Here is a 21,275-nt window from a genome sequence, read left to right as displayed (position 1 = left end):
TATTTAGGCTTTCCATAACAAAAAGTTTGAACACTTTATTGACTCAAGACATTTCAGCTATTAATTTTGTATTAATTTGTAAAAATGTCTAAAACCATAATTCCACTTTGACATTATGGGGTATTGTGTGTAGGCAGTGACACACCTCTCAATTTAATTAATTTTAAATTCAGGCTGTAACACCAACAAAATGTGGAAAAAGTCAATGGGTGTGAACACTTTCTGAAGCCACTGTATGAGATTTCAGTTTATCTAAGTGATATCTTGTTTTGTTTTACATCACAGAGGCTCAAAAATATAACTTTGTATTTGATGCTCTCAAGGCAATTAATTTGATTTACATGCAATTAGTTTGTTATCCATGCTATCTAGCCTATTCCTTTTATTTTGGTGTTATGTCTGTTAGTTCTGTCATTCTTTAATTATTTTGCTCTTTGTTTTTTTCGTGGAGAAAATGCTGATGGCATGATCGAGGTCAGGTGGAGGTCTGGTTGACCCGCTGTGCCCAATGCTTTCTATCCCTCTGTCTTGCCATCCCTCCATCCTTCCATCACCCTCCTTCCCCTGCCCCCACCTCCTTCACTGACCTCTGCTTCGTCTCCCACAGCCCGGCACCAGCCAGTTATTCAAACCCTCAGGCACCCTAACAAACTACAGGTCAGAGAGAGAGAAGGGGGAGAGAGAGAGAGAGAGAGAAGGAAAGAGAGAGAAGTAGAGGGTATCTGTGTCCATTTCCTGAGTTTGAAGTGCATGGAGATTTGTCAGCAGATGCTATTGTTATTTGTTAAAGTCAGTCACTCATTACAGGATGTACAGTACATCGTACAAGTAGCCTGCAGTGTCTCAATTCACTAACAAGTTCAGAAGCACGCTACAGTGGGGTCCACAATTATTGACTCCCTTGATAAAGATGAGCAATTATGATTGTATAGAATAAATCATTCAAATATTGAGCTATATTGTATGCGCCCAAAAAATGAGAAATTATTATTTTATGCAAATACAGTTGCTCCGATAAATAGATTTTGTAATGTTTATTTTTCTCAAAAAGGTTGGGGTCAAAATGATATTCCTAGCATGCAATGACTACAATAATCATGAATGAATTGTGAATAATGATGAGTGAGAAAGTTACACAGGGCCAAAGGTCATACCCCCAAGACATGCTAACCTCTCACTATTACCAATAACAGGGTAGGTTAGAATGTCTTGGGGGTATGATCTTTGACCTTCTGATCAAAACCTAAATCTTTGACTACTTCATTTCTAAGAATCTTTAGGGGTGTCAATCATTTTAACCCCTACCTTTTTGTGAGAAAGTATTACTTGTTAAACAAAATCAATTATATTATTGCTCATCTTTATCAAGGGTGTCAATCATTTCGGGCCCCTGTGTCGTCTTGGGATAGGTAGAGTGTTTGTAATTGGTTTTGGAACCACATTGCTTGGATGCTTGTTATAATGTTTTTGTTTTGTTTGGTGGATTTGCATAAATAACTGTAGTGAAATAAAAGACATGTTTTGTAAAGTCCACAGAAAGTAATTCTCTGTTCTAAAGTTACTTAAAATAATTTATTTGTATATGTGTTCTTTCTTTTAACCAATCCCTTCGCTTTAAAATGTAGAACAATATTTAAGGATGAATTAATTTGTTTTTATTACGTTTCATTTAAGCACATGAAAAGAGAATTAAAAGCAGAGATTGGATTAAAAGTGGTCTTTGTAAACATGGTGACCCGAGTCTTTGACGCTCCCCCTTTCCTCCGTTTACAGGAAGTCTCTTCCTGACAGGAGCTCAGAGAGATGAAGGCCTCTTTTAAGAGGACATGAGTTGGGGAAGCAGGCTTTGGTGTCTTTGTGTGGGATTGTGTTATTTAGTCTGTTTTGTTCTTCTAAATCCTGCTTGGCTTGTGTTTGTCTTAAGGCTCTGCTTTTAACGATTAAGGAATAGAGGTTGAACCATCATGTGAATATGTTATTTTAGCTCTGTGGAGAAGGTTAGTGTGTTCCTCCTGAATATCAATCAAGTACATGAATGCGTTATTACAGTGTGTACCGGTGGGATTGCTGTATGTTGGTTCACTCACAATAAAGTCCAATTGATGGACTCTGGAGGGGGGATTAATGGAAATCGCAGTGAGTGAGTGTGAGGGAGAGAGAGAAAGAGGGAGGGAGAAAAAGGTTGATGGCCTTTTCAGCCATTTCTGGCTGAGATACTATTACAGAAAACCGAGCAGAGAAGGAAAAATAATGCATCACTCTTTCTCTCCCTCCCATGTCTCCTTTTCTTAAATTTCTCCTCTCTCCAGGTCGGTCCCCCTAATTCATTTATTCTCTGTCTTCTGTCCATCACTTTCTACACTCTTAAAAAAAAACGGTGCTTTCTAGAACCAATAAGGGTTCTTCAGCTGTCCCCATAGGAGAACTCTTTGAAGAACCCTTTTTCGTTCCAGGTAGAACTCTTTTTGTTCCAGGTAGAACCCTTTTTGTTCCAGGTAGAACCCTTTTGGGTACCATACAGAACCCTTTCCACAGAGGGTTCGACTGTACATGGAACCCAAAAGAGGTCTACCTGGAACCAAAAAGGGTTCTCCTATGGGGACAGCCGAAGAAACCCTTTTGGAACCCTTTTTTCTAAGAGCGTGCTAGCGACTCGCTAAACCCTCTTAACTGTTAAACTCCTCCTGTTGTTCCTCCTCTCAATATCTCGCATTAATGTTGTAATGTCTTGTACACTGTATGCCCAGTAGTATCTACAGTATTTCAACACAAGTTGCCTTACAATAGTGACATCTGCTCTGCAGTCCAGCCTGTAAGCACTTTGAATCTAAAGCTTGGTAGGAGAGATTGTATGTATGCAGACTCAAAATCCATGCAATTGACAGCACAACATCCAAACTGTTCCAATATCGTTTCCCCCCAGTCTACAGCGTTTTTAGGAGGGGTGTAAATGCGTCCTTTTACCAGAACCTCCATTTTCATTTGTTTGTATGTGCCAGTCTCTGCACATTTGGATGTTCTGCATGTCACAGTGATGTGTTAGTGTACCCCCGTGCCAACGACATGCAGCCGTCCATGTGTGTTTTTGTGTATGGTATGACACTCCAATAATTAGATATCAAAGGGAGGCAGGCAGGGTGTGGTGAGCTGTGCGGGCCTCTCCGATGGTAAAGCACTTATTAATGAGATAGGCCTTATCTGCCCTCCTCCTAGGAATTCTGCCTTTGATCGGCCCCGACTCTGGACTTAATACATTTTTGATTGATAGGCTGAGATGACAGAGAGAGGCGGCGTACAGGGTGCGGACTGAGCGGAGGGGGCGTAGAGGTGGGGGCAGCTGGTATGGAGACTCTGCAGCTGGAACGATGCCCTTCGTGTGATCAAAAAACTCTAGACAATAACACCTTAGAAGATGACACCTCCATACATGGACATGCAGACTCTCACAAAGTCACACATACTGCAGTGTGCATACAACACACACACACGATGCACACACACGTAAATACACTCTCACACACACACCCCTACACATACCAGCACATATAAGGATTCATTCCTACTCGCATATAATCCACATACACCAACACACACAAACATTCCCAGAGAAATGCCAGACACCCCTATTTATTCAGCTCTAACTCACACACACCCGGGCACAAAGACATGTCTTCCCTGAGACAGAGCGAATAGAGGAACAGGAGAGACAACTCGTTTTCATACACATTTTTTCCGCTTGAGAAATACTGCACCAAATATCTTAGATGTAAAATTGCTAAGACCTCCTAGAAGAAAATAAAATGTCAAAATGAGTTTCAGGTAGGGCCTCCCGAGTGGCGCAGTGGTCTAAGGCACTGCATCGCAGTGGTCTAAGGCACTGCATCGCAGTGCTCGAGGTGTTGCTATAGATCCGGGTTTGATCCCAGGCTGTGTCACCACCGACCGGGAGACCCATACAATTGGTCGTTAGGGGAGGGTTTGGCCGGCTGCGATTTCCTTGTCCCTTCGCGCTCTAGCGATGGGCAGGCAGTGTGTCAAGACGCGGCTTGTCAGGGTCATGTTTCAGAGGACCTTCACCTCTCCCAAAGCTGTAGGGGAGTTGCAGCGATGGGACAAGACTGTAACTGCCAATTGGGGAGAAAAAGAGTTAAAGTACAATTTTTTTTATTATTGTTACAGATTCATGAGGACATGGCTACGGTGTCTCGAGGGACAAACAGTACTATTCAATCAAAGGTCTTTTAGGGGAGTATGCAAGGCACAGACGTTCACTTCGCCTAGCCCAGTTCTGCTAGGAGCAAACCGAACCTAGGAGACGCCTTAACACTCCCCCACTAGGCCCAAAAGGACAGAGATAACACCCAGCCTCTCAATAACATAGGGAGGAGAGGAAACATCCTCTTTCTCCATCCTGCCTCACCCCCCAGCCCTCCGACATGGGGTGACTGAACGTGACCGTTACAGTGACGTGCCACCTTGTTATGAGTCTCTGTCAGCGCGGTGCGCAGGGTAAAGGAAAGAAGCCATAACTGCAGCTCTGTCAGCGCCCGTTACCCGCCATTCATCACGGTGGCAGCGGGCGCGGGGATAAACCCCCAATCAGGTGGGCAGATCGATCAATGTGACAGGCACATTTCAGGGGTCCAAATCAATCACGCTAACAAAGGGAGAGGTGTCTGGTGCTAGATCTGTTTTTGGATGAGTCAGGAGGAAATGCCTGTATGTGTGCAACCTCTGTTGTCCTGCATCAATGAGAGAACTTACTTTATTTGATTTGTGGTATAGTACAATGTAGTGTATAAGGATCAACCAACCAAGTTAATGATCACAATTACAGTGTCCTTTAGGCCCATGGAATAGTTTTTCACGAAACCATTCGTGAACAGGTATTGCTGTTGCTTAAACAAATCTTTACTGGTATTGTCACAGAGTTGTTGTACGTGCAGTGTAAACAGTTCAGATATCTTTGAAGTATATTATAAGTATTGTTGTAGGACTGCATTCATGACCATAGATCACATAAACTCACTGCACTGACCCCGGCCAGGGATAAAGATCAGACATGCTAGTGGCTTTACACACACAGTACAGACAATACCACAGTACAGACTGAGAACATCACACTACAACCAGAACATGATGAAATTAAGCAAATGTAAAACTGAGTGGTTGGAAAGAGTGAGAGATGGGATGAGGGGGGTTAGATGATAAGAGCGGGAAGAACTGATAGAGGAGAAGAGGAAACAGCAGAGAAATTATTCAAAAGAAGCATCACCAGCTGGAGACTGATAAACTAACGGCTCATTCATTAGAAGTGTACAGCACATTGGGATATGGTTGGGTTATGCTCACAAATTCCTCTCTCCTTTCCATCTTCCTCTCTCCTTTCCATCTTCCTCTCTTCTTTCCATCTTCCTCTCTCCTTTCCATCTTCCTCTCTTCTTTCCATCTTCCTCTCTCCTTTCCATCTTCCTCTCTTCTTTCTGTCTCCCTCTCTTCTTTCCATCTTCCTCCCTCCTTTCCATCTTCCTCTTCTTTCCGTCTCCCTCTCTTCTTTCCATCTTCCTCTCTTCTTTCCATCTTCCTCTCTCCTTTCCATCTTCCTCCCTCCTTTCCATTGCCCTCTCTCCTTTCCATCTTCCTCTCTCCTTTCCATCTTCCTCCCTCATTTCCATCTTCCTCTCTCCTTTCCATTTTCCTCTCTCCTTTCCATCTTCCTCCCTCCTTTCCATCTTCCTCTCTCCTTTCCATCTTCCTCTCTCCTTTCCATCTTCCTCCCTCATTTCCATCTTCCTCTCTCCTTTCCATTTTCCTCCCTCCTTTCCATCTTTCTCCCTCCTTTCCATCTTCCTATCTCCTTTTCATCTTCCTCTCTCCTTTCCATCTTCCTCCCTCCTTTCCATCTTCCTCTCTCCTTTTCATCTTCCTCTCTCCTTTCCATTTTCTTCCCTCCTTTCCATCTTCCTCCCTCCTTTCCATCTTCCTCTCTCCTTTCCATCTTCCTCCCTCCTTTCCATCTTCCTCTCTTCTTTCTGTCTTCCTCTCTCCTTTCCATCGTCCTCTCTTCTTTCCATCTTCCTCTCTCCTTTCCATCTTCCTCTCTTCTTTCCATCTTCCTCTCTCCTTTCCATCTTCCTCTCTTCTTTCCGTCTCCCTCTCTTCTTTCCATCTTCCTCCCTTCTTTCCATCTTCCTCTTCTTTCCGTCTCCCTCTCTTCTTTCCATCTTCTTCTCTTCTTTCCGTCTTCCTCCCTTCTTTCCGTCTTCCTCTCTTCTTTCCATCTTCCTCTCTCCTTTCCATCTTCCTCCCTCCTTTCCATTGCCCTCTCTCCTTTCCATCTTCCTCTCTCCTTTCCATCTTCCTCCCTCATTTCCATCTTCCTCTCTCCTTTCCATCTTCCTCTCTCCTTTCCATCTTCCTCCCTCATTTCCATCTTCCTCTCTCCTTTCCATTTTCCTCTCTCCTTTCCATCTTCCTCCCTCCTTTCCATCTTCCTCTCTCCTTTCCATCTTCCTCTCTCCTTTCCATCTTCCTCCCTCATTTCCATCTTCCTCTCTCCTTTCCATTTTCCTCCCTCCTTTCCATCTTTCTCCCTCCTTTCCATCTTCCTATCTCCTTTTCATCTTCCTCTCTCCTTTCCATCTTCCTCCCTCCTTTCCATCTTCCTCTCTCCTTTTCATCTTCCTCTCTCCTTTCCATTTTCTTCCCTCCTTTCCATCTTCCTCCCTCCTTTCCATCTTCCTCTCTCCTTTCCATCTTCCTCCCTCCTTTCCATCTTCCTCTCTTCTTTCTGTCTTCCTCTCTCCTTTCCATCGTCCTCTCTCCTTTCCATCTTCCTCCCTCCTTTCCATATTCCTCTCTCCTTTCCATCTTCCTCCCTCCTTTCCATCTTCCTCTCTCCTTTCCATCTTCCTCCCTCCTTTCCATCTTCCTCTCTCCTTTCCATTTTCCACTCTCTCTATCTCTCGCTCTTCTTCCATCTATGGACTGAAATGTCTTTAAGATCCTGATTCCATTTAAATACAGGAAAAAAAGGCATACACACCTGCATATTATTAGAAGAGTTAAGTGCTCATGCTTGTGCTGTCCCACCGACTCGAGAACTACCGTTAGAACACATATCAAATATCATTTATTAGAAGCGTGGTTTAGAGAGAAAACAATACTAAATGAACGACCGTAAAAGAGGCAGAGAGGTGGTATGTCGCCATATTTAAGAGATCCAGGAGCAGTCATACGGCAGTGAGATGGGCCGTGCCCCATAAACAAAGAGCTGACAGCTCACCCATCACACAGACAGGCCTGCCTTCTGCTGCCCAGATAAAGCAGGGCGCCCGCTCCTGTATCAACACCATCCATCATCCATCTCCGCCTGCATGCAGGCACCCCCGGCTCTCCGGCTCCTCATCCACTCCCTACACCTGCCCATCTAAACACCCACTGCCCCATCAGACCCTACTCTCTCCCTACACCTACACCCATATAGGGGTGACAGGTGGCCTAGTGGTTAGAGCGTTGGGCCAGTAACCAAAAGGTTGCTAGATTGAATCCCAGAGCTGACAAGCTAATATATCTGCTGTTCTGCCCCTGAGCAAGGCAGTTAACCCACTGTTCCCTGTGTGCCGAAGACGTGAATGTTGATTATGGCAGCCCCCCGCACCTCTCTGATTCAGAAGGGTTGGGTTAAATGCTCAAGACACATTTCAGTTGAAGGCATTCCGTTGTACAACTGACTAGGTATCCCCCTTTCCCATCTCCACCCACACAACTGCCTTCCCATGAGCCTGGCCATGTGGTGTTAAATCATTCTCTGTGCCCTTGTCTTATCCTTACCTCTGGCATTTGGACACACAACAAAGAGAGGTATTGTTCAGGGCCAGCTCCGGGCATAAGCGACATAAGCAGTCGCTTAGGACCCCAGGCCGCTAAGGAGCCCCCCCCAAAAAAAACTCAGTCGGGGTCTCAACTTACTGTTGAGAGAATAGTAGAATACACAAGGTGTAAGTTTGAAATTTGGTTTGGCATCAGCAATTTTTCTCTTATGTCAGTCACTGACAGCCATGTCAACTAACAATTTTTAGATTGGTAAATTAGTCTAGCCAGCTATCTAAACTTGTAGTAATCATGGCTGAATACTGACTGGTCACGTTCCCAGGGGACCCCATTGATTTTGTTTGTCACTCAGATATAATTAACATGGCATAAGTCAAGGCAAAATGTGTAGAATTGCAGGGAATTCACTTTAAAAGTATGTTTTCTGCACCTTCAAGAGGGGGGGCCCCAGAAGGCTAGAGCCGGCCCTGGTTTTCTTTCTTCTGAAACCTGCTAACCAAAGTATAGTTGGCTTGTCAAAGCAGTTATCGAAGGGGTTTACCACGCAAGAGCTGTGCCAAATTATTTCTGGAACTTGGCCTGCCCCGTATTAAACAGTGATCCGGGGAAATGTAGCTCCCCAAATGACCCTTCAGGACCATCATTGTTCCCTCGTCACTTGTGGTTTTGTTTGCGTATCTCTCCCCTTCCTCACTTCTCTTTGTTGCTCATGGGGAATTAAATTATGCAAATGAAGAATGGCACCCAATGTTGACACCTCCTTCCTCGCTGCCCCTTAAATATTTACAGAGACACTCCCTCTCTTTGGCCCAGCTTCTTGGCCCTGTCTGTCTCTCTCACACACATTCTCACAATGGTCTCAACCCCATCACGCCTCTCATGCTAAGTCTGTCGCACCTAAAACCGACTGGATAGCCACGGAGACAGGGAGACTGAGGAGAAATGGTGAAAGCGCCAGAGTAATCGACAGCCGTTATGGTTGACAATATTATACCTTTACTTGGCATTTGAGAGTAGGAACGGGGAGAAAGGAAAATGCACACATATGTATGGAATGAGGGACACATACTTTCATGTGCTTCATTCAAACTGTCTTCTCCACTCCAAACTTGCCGCACGTGCTTCATTCAAACTGTCTTCTCCACTCCAAACTTGCAGCACGTGCTTCATTCAAACTGTCTTCTCCACTCCAAACTTGCCGCACGTGCTTCATTCAAACTGTCTTCTCCACTCCAAACTTGCCGCACGTGCTTCATTCAAACTGTCTTCTCCACTCCAAACTTGCCGCACGTGCTTCATTCAAACTGTCTTCTCCACTCCAAACTTGCCGCACGTGCTTGTACGTGCACACGCCTTTATTTCATTCCTCTCTCCGTATGGAATGGAGCATCCCCATATTCTGTCAGGCAGAGGTTATGGAGGTTTCAGTGGGCCTCCAATCACAGCTCTGACAGTAGAGGAGAAGAGTGTTGATGTGTTGAGTGAGGCTTGACGTGTGTTTGTGCTCACCTGCACTGATTTGGAATCAGGGCCTCTTCTTCACTGGTGTACTGATGGAATGTCGACCGGTTTTGCTGCGGTACAGAACTTTGGAGTGCGGGTATACCCTATCTGCATAGCGGCAGGGGAACGAAGGATGGATCAGTGAGAGGTGTGGCAGGGTGATGCAAATGAAACACTGTAAACTGTAATATTCTTTCTCATGGAGAGGAGCTCCACCAACAATGAGAGACGGATTGAGAGATACAGAGCAGAGGGAGAGCAGGGGGCTGAAATAGAGGATGAATTAAAGAGAATAAAGGGAAAGAAATGGGAAAAGGATATCGCTGTAGCAGGGTAATGAGCTGAGCAGTGACATCAAAGCGTCTCTCAGTGAGGGGGGCCACAGGGTATACGTTCTCACACTCCTACAAATGAGAGTGAGGAGACCAGAAGAGTACTATGTAATGATTGTCCATTAGTCTAAAGTCCCTAAACTCTCCTTCCTGTTCTGTGGTAGTTTGAGAAGTGATGGCAGTGAGATACTCCAACTGTGGGAACTCTCTGGTGACCTTTTCACCACTGAGTTGGGCCTAATGGGTCCAGACACAACACTGTGTCTCTGTGTGTTCACCAGCTGCTGGTGAATTCAGCGAGATACATGCCTTTACATGTGCTTTCATCTGCTTTTACTCTTGTAGTTACACTATAAAAACGTTGTAACAGATTTCACTGTACTAATGTGTGGTTGGGCCTCCAGAGTGGAGCAGCGGTCTAAGGCACTGCATCGCAGTGCTTGAGGAGTCACTACAGACTGGTTTCGATCCCAGGCTGTGTCACAGCCGTCCGTGATTGGGAGACCCATGAGGCGGCGCACAATTGGCCCAGCGTCGTCCGGGTCAGGGGAGGGTTTGGCCGGACGGGATTTCCGTGTCCCTTCGCACTCTACTGGCTCCTTGTGGCGGCCCGGGAGCTTGCAAGTTGACTTCGGTCACCAGCTGGACGATACTTCCTCTGACACATTGGTGCGGCTGGCTAAACGAGCAGTGTGTCAGTCAGCAGTGTGGCTTGGCTTGTGTTCGGGGGACGCATGGCTCTCGACCTTTGCCTCTCCTGAATCCGTAGGGGAGTTGCAGCGATGGGATGAGACTGTAACTACAGGACCTCCCGACTGGTGCTGTGGTCTAAGGGACTGCATCACAGGGCTAGCTGGGTTCGAGTCCAAGCTTTGTCGCAGCTGGCCGCGACCGGGAGCAGGAGACCAAAGGGGCGACGCACAATTGGCCCAGCGTCGTCTGGGTTAGGGGAGGATTTGGCCGGCAGGGATGTCCTAGTCTCATCGCACAGTGACTCCTGTGTGGGCCGGGCGGCAGTGCACGCTGACACGGTTGCCAGGTGCACGGTGTTTCCTCCGACAAATTGGTGCGGCTGGCTTCCGGGTTAAGTGGACATTGTGTCAAGAAGTAGTGTTGATTGTTTGGGTTGTGTTTCGGAGGACGCATGGCTCTTGACTTTCGCCTCTCCCGAGTCCGTACTGGAGTTGCAGCGATGAGACAAGACTGTAACGACCAAGTGGATGTCATGAAATTGGGGAGAAAAGGGGGTAAAAGTACCTGCAAATTATAATTATAATAATGTGCTTTTACATGTTACATAGCAATTGGTTTGTAATGACATAGTGTGTAAATGCTTTGGTATAAGACATTGTACTAGCTCCAGTGATCAATGAAAATAATCCTTTCCCCAAGGGTACAGCATGACAAATGGCTTCTGTCTTGAAACCACAGTGAACTCATAACCGGGTCGTTTTTGAAGTGTTGGTGATTTTCCCCCAGCTAGTTGTATTGCTGATGAGTGTTAGTCACGCGTGGCCTAAGAAGGGATGTGCTGTTTTCCAAACTCCTGCACCACCCATAATCATCACTGACCCCACTCAGCTAGTGACACGGCTCTCTCTAACGCTCTGACTGAGATCAAACAGCCACGCCATGACGTGATGGGCCCAATGTGTGTCATTAAGCTGACATGACAGGATGTGACATCACTGAGGTTGGGATGGGGTGTGTTTGGGGGTAGCTGGGGTATCTGAGACTTACATATGAATAAGGAGTGTGAGACAGTGAACAGGGGTTGGGATAGCGATTTCTGGAACGGGATGTGTCTGGGGTCATATGAAACACCCCTGGCACGCCGAATAACCTAACTAATGTCTACTACTGTGTGGCGTGGAAGTGCTGATGTCAGGGGTCAGGGTGAAAGGGTTGTCTCTGTTTACAACTTCCTCCCATAGCTGTATACAATATACCGCCGCACTCCACTGGGAATCTACCCCCACGCTCATTAAGGGTACACAGGCAATGGCATGAATACATTTTGACATTGTCCAGAACAGTGAGTGTTAAGTGGAGGAAAAACATCCCCATGTTTAGCTTTTTGCTGTGTTTGATAAATCAAAACCACTTCTCACCATATCTCCCATATCAATCCCAGTCGTTTATGATCTTAAACCTTTGCCTAACCAGGCTTGGTGTCCCCCACATGAACTGCAAGTGATCAGTGTTGGGGGGGGGGCTTTAAGTCGCAGAGTTCGGGTTCCATGTTAAACAAACAGACGTGCCTTTTGAATGACGAGCACCAGAGGTTTGAGTAAGTTAAGTAAATTAGTGTAAATTTGCAGGAGTAACCTAATTTTGAGAGAAAACAAATGCCGGAATTGTAATTGGGCACACTAGTCTGTGGTGGGACTGAGGGAAATGAGGCGAGACCGATGGAAAGACTAATGGTTTGTGTAGGCCGCTGCCACAGCTATTATCACTCCTCTATGTCTAGGAAGACGGAAGAGAGGACGAGAGGCAAGAGAGGAGGATGGAGTGACAGAGAAGTCGAAATAAAAGGGGACAGGAGAGAGAGCATAGGAGGTTGGAGTGAACTGGTAGGATAGATAGAGGTTAAAACAGACAGGGAAGGGGGCTGAGCGATACGTCTTTTTTCATTTGTTTGCTTGGAAATAACTGCTTTTCCAAATATCTTTTGAAGTTGAACTTAGCTGGATAATTATTTGAAAATGTTCAGCATATTGTCAAAATCAGACAACCAGAGTATTGCAGTTAAGGATCGAGGCAAGAGAATTAGGAACCGTATCAGTAGGATTTATTTGCGCAGTTGATTTGACTTACTTTCATTTATACTACCAAGTACACCCTGGACTACAATATGTGATGCTGTGTGAGAGTATGTGTGTCTGTGTCTCTGTGTGTGTGTGTGTGTATGTGACTGTGTTTATAAATCGTCTATAAAAAGGGAGAGGCCTTGTTTAAACAAACCCGCAGCGTGTCCGTCGCCAGGCTTTTTAGCAGGTTCATATCAACACAGCTTTTGTGTGTGTGTGTGTGTGTGTGTGTGTATGCGTGTGTGTGTGTGTGTGTGTGCGTGTGTGCGTGTGTGCGTGTGTGTGTGTGTGTGTGTGTGTGTGTGTGTGTGCGCGTGTGTGTGTGTGTGTGCGCGTGTGTGTGTGTGTGTGTGTTGGGCAAGGTTAGTTTGAATGTACATATGCAACCCCTTAAAAACAGTGTTTTATGAAAACAGTGGCAGGGCTCCCATCAGATAAGGCCACAGAATGGGAGTGAGACTGCCTCGTGAGGAGAAAATGGGGGGGGGTAGAGATTAGAGGAGGAGAGAGGGGAAGAAGGCCAGAGAAAGAAGGGGTGAGGGGAAGCAAAGAAGGGGGGGGGGGGTAATGTAAGAAACTAGCCATAAATAAAACCACAAATCAACTTATTACATTGGGCATTTTTTTATCAAATAAATACTAACACATTTATATAGAAAATGTTGGACACTAGTCTTTGTTTATACTATATTTGACCTAACTCTGCAATTTGTACCCTTCATACCTCAGGTCAGGGTTCCCCAATAGGCTGCCCGCGGTCCCCCCCACCCAAGTGTTCTTTATTTACAAATAAAATTAAAATAAATGAAATCGTAATTTTTGTTATTGGACATAAAACTGCATTTGCAGTGTACTAAATGATTTCTAATTATGTTCCGGCTCCCCGACTATCCACTCAAGAACGAATTGGCCCACGGCTGAATGTAATTGTATTTGAGGGCCCCTGCGATAGGTGTTTCAGATAAAAAGGAAAATGATAGGTCAATAAATTAAAAGTACCATTTGTTGAATTACAAGCTGGCTCCACGGTTGGTACATTTCAAACTGAACACCTTCCCGTCCTAACTGTGTTTTTTTGTGGGAGAAGTTGGCCTTTAATTTGTTCCGATTTGAAGTGTTGAATGCCACGTATTGTCCTCTGTATTGGGTGGTTTAGGTCTGCTGTTGTTGTGTTATGTATTAGATAGCCAGCCACAGTGTAGTCTGGGTCACTTTGTCATGGCTAATGTAATCTCGTCCGCCCCTGCAACCATCTATGCATACAACACTGAAAGAGCTGGGACCGATAAAGAATTACAACACAGAACACACCACCATGTCCCGCTCTCCCATCTCTCTCAGGGAAAGCGAGAAATACATCTACTGTTCCTCTGAGTTTCATGTGCTTCCTACCAGCTCGTTCCTTTTTAACTTCTCAGCATTTCTTCTCTATATTATGATTTCTCTCTGTTTTTGAAGATTGAGGGAGCACCACAGTGTTGACTCGACTACTGCTCTGCCCTAGATCAGCTACATCTCTCATTTTGAACCCCCCCCCCCCCATTTCTGTCACTCCGAGTGACAAATGTGCATCACCGAGATGGTTCCCCCCTCTCCCTCTGCCCACTGGCTGCCTGAAACTCCGTTCCTCTGCCTTTGAAGTGGTGCGTGCAGAATGGAGATTCTTTGCATGGTAAATTCACCCCGTTGCCCGCAGCGTATCCATTACACTAGTTTAAAGAATGCTGGGGAGTCGTTTGGAAGGTCCCTTTTTTCTCACTTCACAACCAATTTCTCTGTGTTTTGAACTTGGGCAGTCATGAGCCATGTAATCTCTAAATTGGGCCCTTTCTTCAGAGTTCGTGCTCCACCAGCGCACAACGTTTTGATGTGCAATTATTTAGCTCATTACAAGTTAATTTATTGTTATAGTTTGCAAATGTTTCTCCGGGTCACGATGTTAAAAGTTTATGAAGAAGTAAGAAAAGAGCAGTGCAGTTAAAAATGTAATTTTTCAGGGTTTTTTTCATGCTATTTCCACTCTATGAAGTTGAAATAACACCCTGAAAGTGTGAACATTATTATAATGCCCTTTTTGTGTAAGAGCTGTTTGAAATAAAACCCTGGAATTTTAGCCTGTTCAGGTGGGAAAGGAACTTGGCCCACATCATGACATCACAATGTGATCGGATTATAATAGACCATTGACTGTTCATCTGGGTGAGCGGCTGGACTATAGACCACCCTATCAGCCAATCATGACTGTGTATGTAAATGTCTTCAAATTTGTTGCGTAACACCCACGTGATCAGACTGAGCATTTCAAAGGCCAAAGGAGGCTCAGGGAAATAAAAGACAACATATATGTTGGAGTTATTTTCATAAAAAAAACACATACAGTGATGATTTAAACATAAAATTACAAAGACTGCATGGGGGCTTTAATCTGATTCAGTTACCCAAATATAACAAATGATATTTCTGCGATAACTGTTCAATCAATTCTAATGTATAAACAATGGTTTTACTCCTCTGGTACTGTACATACATCATATTTCCAAATGTCATCTAGAATAGGAACGTTTTTCATTATTGTCTGTTATTGTTTCACTTCATTGGTTAGAGAAAATGCATTCAGCCTGGCTTTGTTTTTGACCTTTGATTCGATCCAGTTGCTCTGTGCTGGCCGTTCTTCTTTATTACCCTATAACAAAAAACACACCCACACACAAACATACAAACACACCAGCCCCAACGCTTTTTGGACCTTTCCTTTTCATCTGAGGCAGAGATAGGCTGTGTTTCATACCCGCTTCTCTTCTCGCTTTTCATTTGATTCCTCTCGTGGTTATGGAAGACATTAAACTCTGTTGACAATAATAGCTCCTGGTGAAGCGCCCACATGAACAAAAGGGAAGACAACAGGTTCAAAGGCAATGCATCACCCTGCTTTTTACTCCTCATTATTCCTCCCTCTGTCTTTACCTCTCATCACCCTGCTTTTTACTCCTCATTATTCATCCCTCTGTCTTTACCTCTCATCACCCTGCTTTTTACTCCTCATTATTCACCCCTCTGTCTTTAGCTCTCATCACCCTGCTTTTTACTCCTCATTATTCATCCCTCTGTCTTTAGCTCTCATCACCCTGCTTTTTACTCCTCATTATTCCTCCCTCTGTCTTTACCTCTCATCACCCTGCTTTTTACTCCTCATTATTCATCCCTCTGTCTTTACCTCTCATCACCCTGCTTTTTACTCCTCATTATTCATCCCTCTGTCTTTACCTCTCATCACCCTGCTTTTTACTCCTCATTATTCATCCCTCTGTCTTTACCTCTCATCACCCTGCTTTTTACTCCTCATTATTCACCCCTCTGTCTTTACCTCTCATCACCCTGCTTTTTACTCCTCATTATTCATCCCCCTGTCTTTACCTCTCATCACCCTGCTTTTTACTCCTCATTATTCATCCCTCTGTCTTTACCTCTCATCACCCTGCTTTTTACTCCTCATTATTCATCCTTCTGTCTTTACCTCTCATCACTCTGTCTTCTCCTCCGCCACTCGCCTTCGTTGTTTCTCTGAAGCTCTTTGTCTGTTAAACTGCGACATGGTTGGGATACAGAGACGTATTAGCTGCTCAGTTTAATTAAAAAGGCCATTCATATGAAAATGGGAGGCTGATAACGATTGCTGTCCCTAGCAGCTTCTTCCTGCTGCTTTTAATTAGAAGCCCACTTGATTGACATCAAGCCTGCTGGCTGGCTGGCTGACTGACTGGCTGGCTGGCTGAGAACTTGCTTATACATGTGGGAAAGGAACTGTGTATAACGCACACGCATGCACGCGCACATACACACACACACACAGGCACGAGCACAAAGGTCATCAAGGCATAAACTGTACATCAAAGTTGTTGGCCTCATTTTGTCATCATGAGGTGATTATACAACAGAGAGGGCTGGCCAGCCTGACTGCCTTGTCAGTCATGTACTGAGCCTGGTTCGACAAAGAACAACAACCAAGTGATCATGAACAATCTCTACAATACACCTGTCTTTAGTCCGACCGAGACAATCTACTCCACTTATATGAGAGTTAGTGATTGTAATGCTCTATCCCTCACTCAGTCTGTGCCCCCTTTTTTTCCTCCCTCTCTCTCTGTCTCTCTCTGTCTCTCTCTCTCTGTCTCTCTCTCTCTCTGTCTCTCTCTCTCTCTGTCTCTGTCTCTCTGTCTCTGTCTCTCTCTCTCTCTCTCTCTGTCTCTCTCTCTCTCTGTCTCTGTCTCTCTCTCTCTGTCTCTCTCTCTCTCGCTCTCCCTCTCTCTCTCTCTCTCTCTCTCTCTCTCTCTCTCTCTCTCTCTCTCTCGGCTCTCTCTATCAGGGGAGAGCTCTTCATCTGTTTTCACCACACGCTCCTGCTTTCTCCACCTTATTATTATACTGTCAGCCGCACGTGCCTGGCTGATAGATTTACCCCTCGGCTGTTTACTACAAGCAGATGATTTACTTAAGGGTTTCAGTTCAACTTGACCTCTCTTCTCTTTTTCTTCCTCTTTGCTGCGATGACTTCATCTGTTGTTTACGACTTCATTTTATGGGAGCAGACAGAGGGATGAGCCAGATAGGGGCTTGATGGGGTTTGCGTGTGTGTGTCTATGTGTCTGTGTGTGTTTGTGCGTCTCCCTCATGTTAACCACAGTATACCATAAACAGTAGTATAAATCCCTGCATGTTGTGGTCCAGACTCTTTCTATGAATTCACTCTGAAACTCAACAACCACTAGATGAGAAGGGAATTCAGCCCCTGAGTGCACCCTGTTCTTCTGTACAGGGTTAGAACGAGTGTTAGCCTGCAGTACAGTATCATCCTCCATGCTGCAGGGGGACTATGGCCCACCACGATGCAGACTCCAGGAGAAGTCTCCAGGAGAAGACTCCAGGAGAAGTCTCCAGGAGAAGTCTCCAGGAGAAGTATCCAGGAGAAGTATCCAGGAGAAGTCTCCAGGAGAAGCCTCCAGGAGAAGTATCCAGGAGAAGACTCCAGGAGAAGTCTCCAGGAGAAGTCTCCAGGAGAAGTATCCAGGAGAAGTATCCAGGAGAAGTCTCCAGGAGAAGCCTCCAGGAGAAGCATCCAGGAGAAGTCTCCAGGAGAAGTCTCCAGGAGAAGCCTCCAGGAGAAGTCTCCAGGAGAAGTCTCCAGGAGAAGTCTCCAGGAGAAGTCTCCAGGAGTTGGCTGGCCTGGCAGAAATGGCCCATCAGAAGTCAGTGCTGTGTAAAGTTTTGCCGTTTTCCATGTTTCGTTTTCATTAGCGGGATGTTTGGGAAAGATTATGGAGACAGGCCATCCTAACGGGGGCAGGGATGTCGGAGCGAGACGGGGAAATGTTGTTCCAATTACCGCCTTCAATACAGGTTTGTCGTCCGACTGCCGTTTAAGCGTACCTCGGCCTGTGTAATGGTATGGTATGAGAGCCGTGTTGCTGTTTTTTCATGTAGTCTGATTTCCTCTGGAAGCAGCTTAATGTATGACAGAGAAGCTGGAATACCATCCAATAGGAGGCAGACGTCTCATCCCCTCAGACTGAACCGGCTTCTGGGGGGAATAATGGCAGATTTTATGCTCTTCTCTTTTCTTAGCATAAACCACATAATAACATCTGCTTTCTGTAATTTTCTTTGCTTCATCAATATGATTATTGTATTACGTCTCCCAATCCCTCATTAGAACAAACTGTTCTGTCTCTCATCTTTAGACTGCATTCTAATCTGCATCCACCATAAACGACAGTATTGTACTGTGCTGCGTATGTTCACTGAGAGGTTTACATAAATCTCCTTTCTGTCTCACTAGCGCTCTTACACAATCTTTCCTTCTCTCCCTCAAATCACTAATGTTACTCAAAACTGCCTGGGGAAATAACTGGAAAGCAGAATGGGGAGGACGAGAGAGAGGAGAGAGAGAGAGAGAGAGAGAGAGAGAGAGGGAGAGAGAGAGAGGAGAGAGAGAGAGAGAGAGAGAGAGGAGAGAGAGAGAGAGAGAGAGAGAGGGGAGAGAGAGAGAGAGAGAGAGAGAGAGAGAGAGAGAGAGAGAGAGACGTTCCACTGTAATAGTGAAGGTGTAAACTTAGCAGTAGAAAATCTTAACAATATATTTGGTTGGGTCTAATTGTGCTGCTGCTTCCGTATCAAATCTAAAAATCTCAAATAGAAAACCGAAGAAATAATGACAAATGGTTTGATGAAGAATGCAAAAATCAAAGAAAGAAATTGAGAAACCTGTCCAACCTAAAACATAGAGACCCGGAAAACTATGGTGAATCAATACAGAAATACACTACGGAAAAAGAAGGAACAGCATGTCAGAAATCAGCTCAATGTAATTGAAGAATCCATAGACTTTAACCACTTCTGGGAAAATTGGAAAACACTAAACAAACAACAACACGAAGAAATATCTATCTATAATGGAGATGTATGGGTAAACCACTTCTCCAATCTTTTTGGCTCTATAACAAAGAATAAAGAGCAAAAACATATACATGATCAAATACAGATCTTAGAATCAACTATTAAAGACTACCAGAACCCACTGGATTCTCCAATTACATTGAATGAGTTACAGGACAAAATAAAAACCCTCCAACCCAAAAAGGCCTGTGGTGTTGATGGTGTCCTTAATGAAATGATCAAATATACAGACAACAAATTCCAATTGGCTATACTAAAACTCTTTAACATCATTCTTAGCTCTGGCATCTTCCCCAATATTTGGAACCAAGGACTGATCATCCCAATCCACAAAAGTGGAGACAAATTTGACCCCAATAACTACCGTGGAATATGCGTCAACAGTAACCTTGGGAAAATCCTCTGCATTATCATTAACAGCAGACTCGTACATTTCCTCAATGAAAACAATGTACTGAGCAAATGTCAAATTGGCTTTTTACCAAATTACCGTACAACAGACCATGTATTCACCCTGCACACCCTAATTGACAACCAAACAAACCAAAACAAAGGCAAAGTCTTCTCATGCTTTGTTGATTTCAAAAAAGCCTTTGACTCAATTTGGCATGAGGGTCTGCTATACAAACTGATGGAAAGTGGTGTTGGGGGTAAAACATATGACATTATAAAATCCATGTACACAAACAACAAGTGTGCGGTTAAAATTGGCAAAAAACACAAACATTTCCTCACACGGGGTCGTGGGGTGAGACAGGGATGCAGCTTAAGCCCCACCCTCTTCAACATATATATCAACGAATTGGCGCGGGCACTAGAAAAGTCTGCAGCACCCGGCCTCACCCTACTAGAATCCGAAGTCAAATGTCTGCTGTTTGCTGATGATCTGATGCTTATGTCACCAACCAAGGAGGGCCTACAGCATCTCCTAGATCTTATCCACAGATTCTGTCAGACCTGGGGCCTGACAGTAAATATCAGTAAGACCAAAATAATGGTTTTCCAAAAAGGGTCCAGTCACCAGGACCACAAATACAAATTCCATCTAGACACTGTTGCCCTAGAGCACACAAAAAACTATACATACCTTGGCCTAAACATCAGCGCCACAGGTAACTTCCACAAAGCTGTGAACGATCTGAGAGACAAGGCAAGAAGGGCATTCTATGCCATCAAAAGGAACATACATTTCAACATACCAATTACGATTTGGCTAAAAATACTTGAATCAGTCATAGAGCCCATTGCCCTTTATGGTAGTGAGGTCTGGGGTCCGCTCACCAACCAAGACTTCACAAAATGGGACAAACACCAAATTGAGACTGCACGCAGAATTCTGCAAAATTATCCTCCGTGTACAACGTAGAACACCAAATAATGCACGCAGAGCAGAATTAGGCCGATACCCACTAATTATCAAAATCCAGAAAAGAGCCGTTAAATTCTATAACCACCTAAAAGGAAGCGATTCCCAAACCTTCCATAACAAAGCCATCACCTACAGAGAGATGAACCTGGAGAAGAGTCCCCTAAGCAAGCTGGTCCTGGGGCTCTGTTCACAAACACAAACACACCCTACAGAGCCCCAGGACAGCAGCACAATTAGACCCAACCAAATCATGAGAAAACAATAATTAATTACTTGACACATTGGAAAGAATTAACAAAAAAACAGAGCAAACTAGAATGCTATTTGGCCCTACACAGAGAGTACACAGCGGCAGAATACCTGACCACTGTGACTGACCCAAAATTAAGGAAAGCTTTGACTATGTACAGACTCAGTGAGCATAGCCTTGCTATTGAGAATGGCCGCCGTAGGCAGACATGGCTCTCAAGAGAAGACAGGCTATGTGCTCACTGCCCACAAAATGAGGTGGAAACTGAGCTGCACTTCATAACCTCCTGCCCAATGTATGACCATATTAGAGCGACATATTTCCCTCAGATTACACAGATCCACAAAGAATTCGAAAACAAATCCAATTTTGATAAACTCCCATATCTACTGGGTGAAATTCCACAGTGTGCCATCACAGCAGCAAGATTTGTGACCTGTTGCCACGAGAAAAGGGCAACCAGTGAAGAACAAACACCATTGTAAATACAACCCATATTTATGCTATTTATTTTATCTTGTGTCCTTTAACCATTTGTACATTGTTAAAACACTGTACATATATAATATGACATTTGTAATGTCTTTATTGTTTTGAAACTTCTGTATGTGTAATGTTTACTGTTAATTTGTATTGTTTATTTCACTTTATATATTCACTTTATATATTATCTACCTCACTTGCTTTGGCAATGTTAACACATGTTTCCCATGCCAATAAAGCCC

Source organism: Oncorhynchus mykiss, chromosome 7 (assembly GCF_057628025.1).
Source record: "Oncorhynchus mykiss isolate SJ-2025 chromosome 7, ASM5762802v1, whole genome shotgun sequence".
NCBI classification, from domain to species: domain Eukaryota; kingdom Metazoa; phylum Chordata; class Actinopteri; order Salmoniformes; family Salmonidae; genus Oncorhynchus; species Oncorhynchus mykiss.
This window is presented reverse-complemented; position numbering follows the sequence as displayed.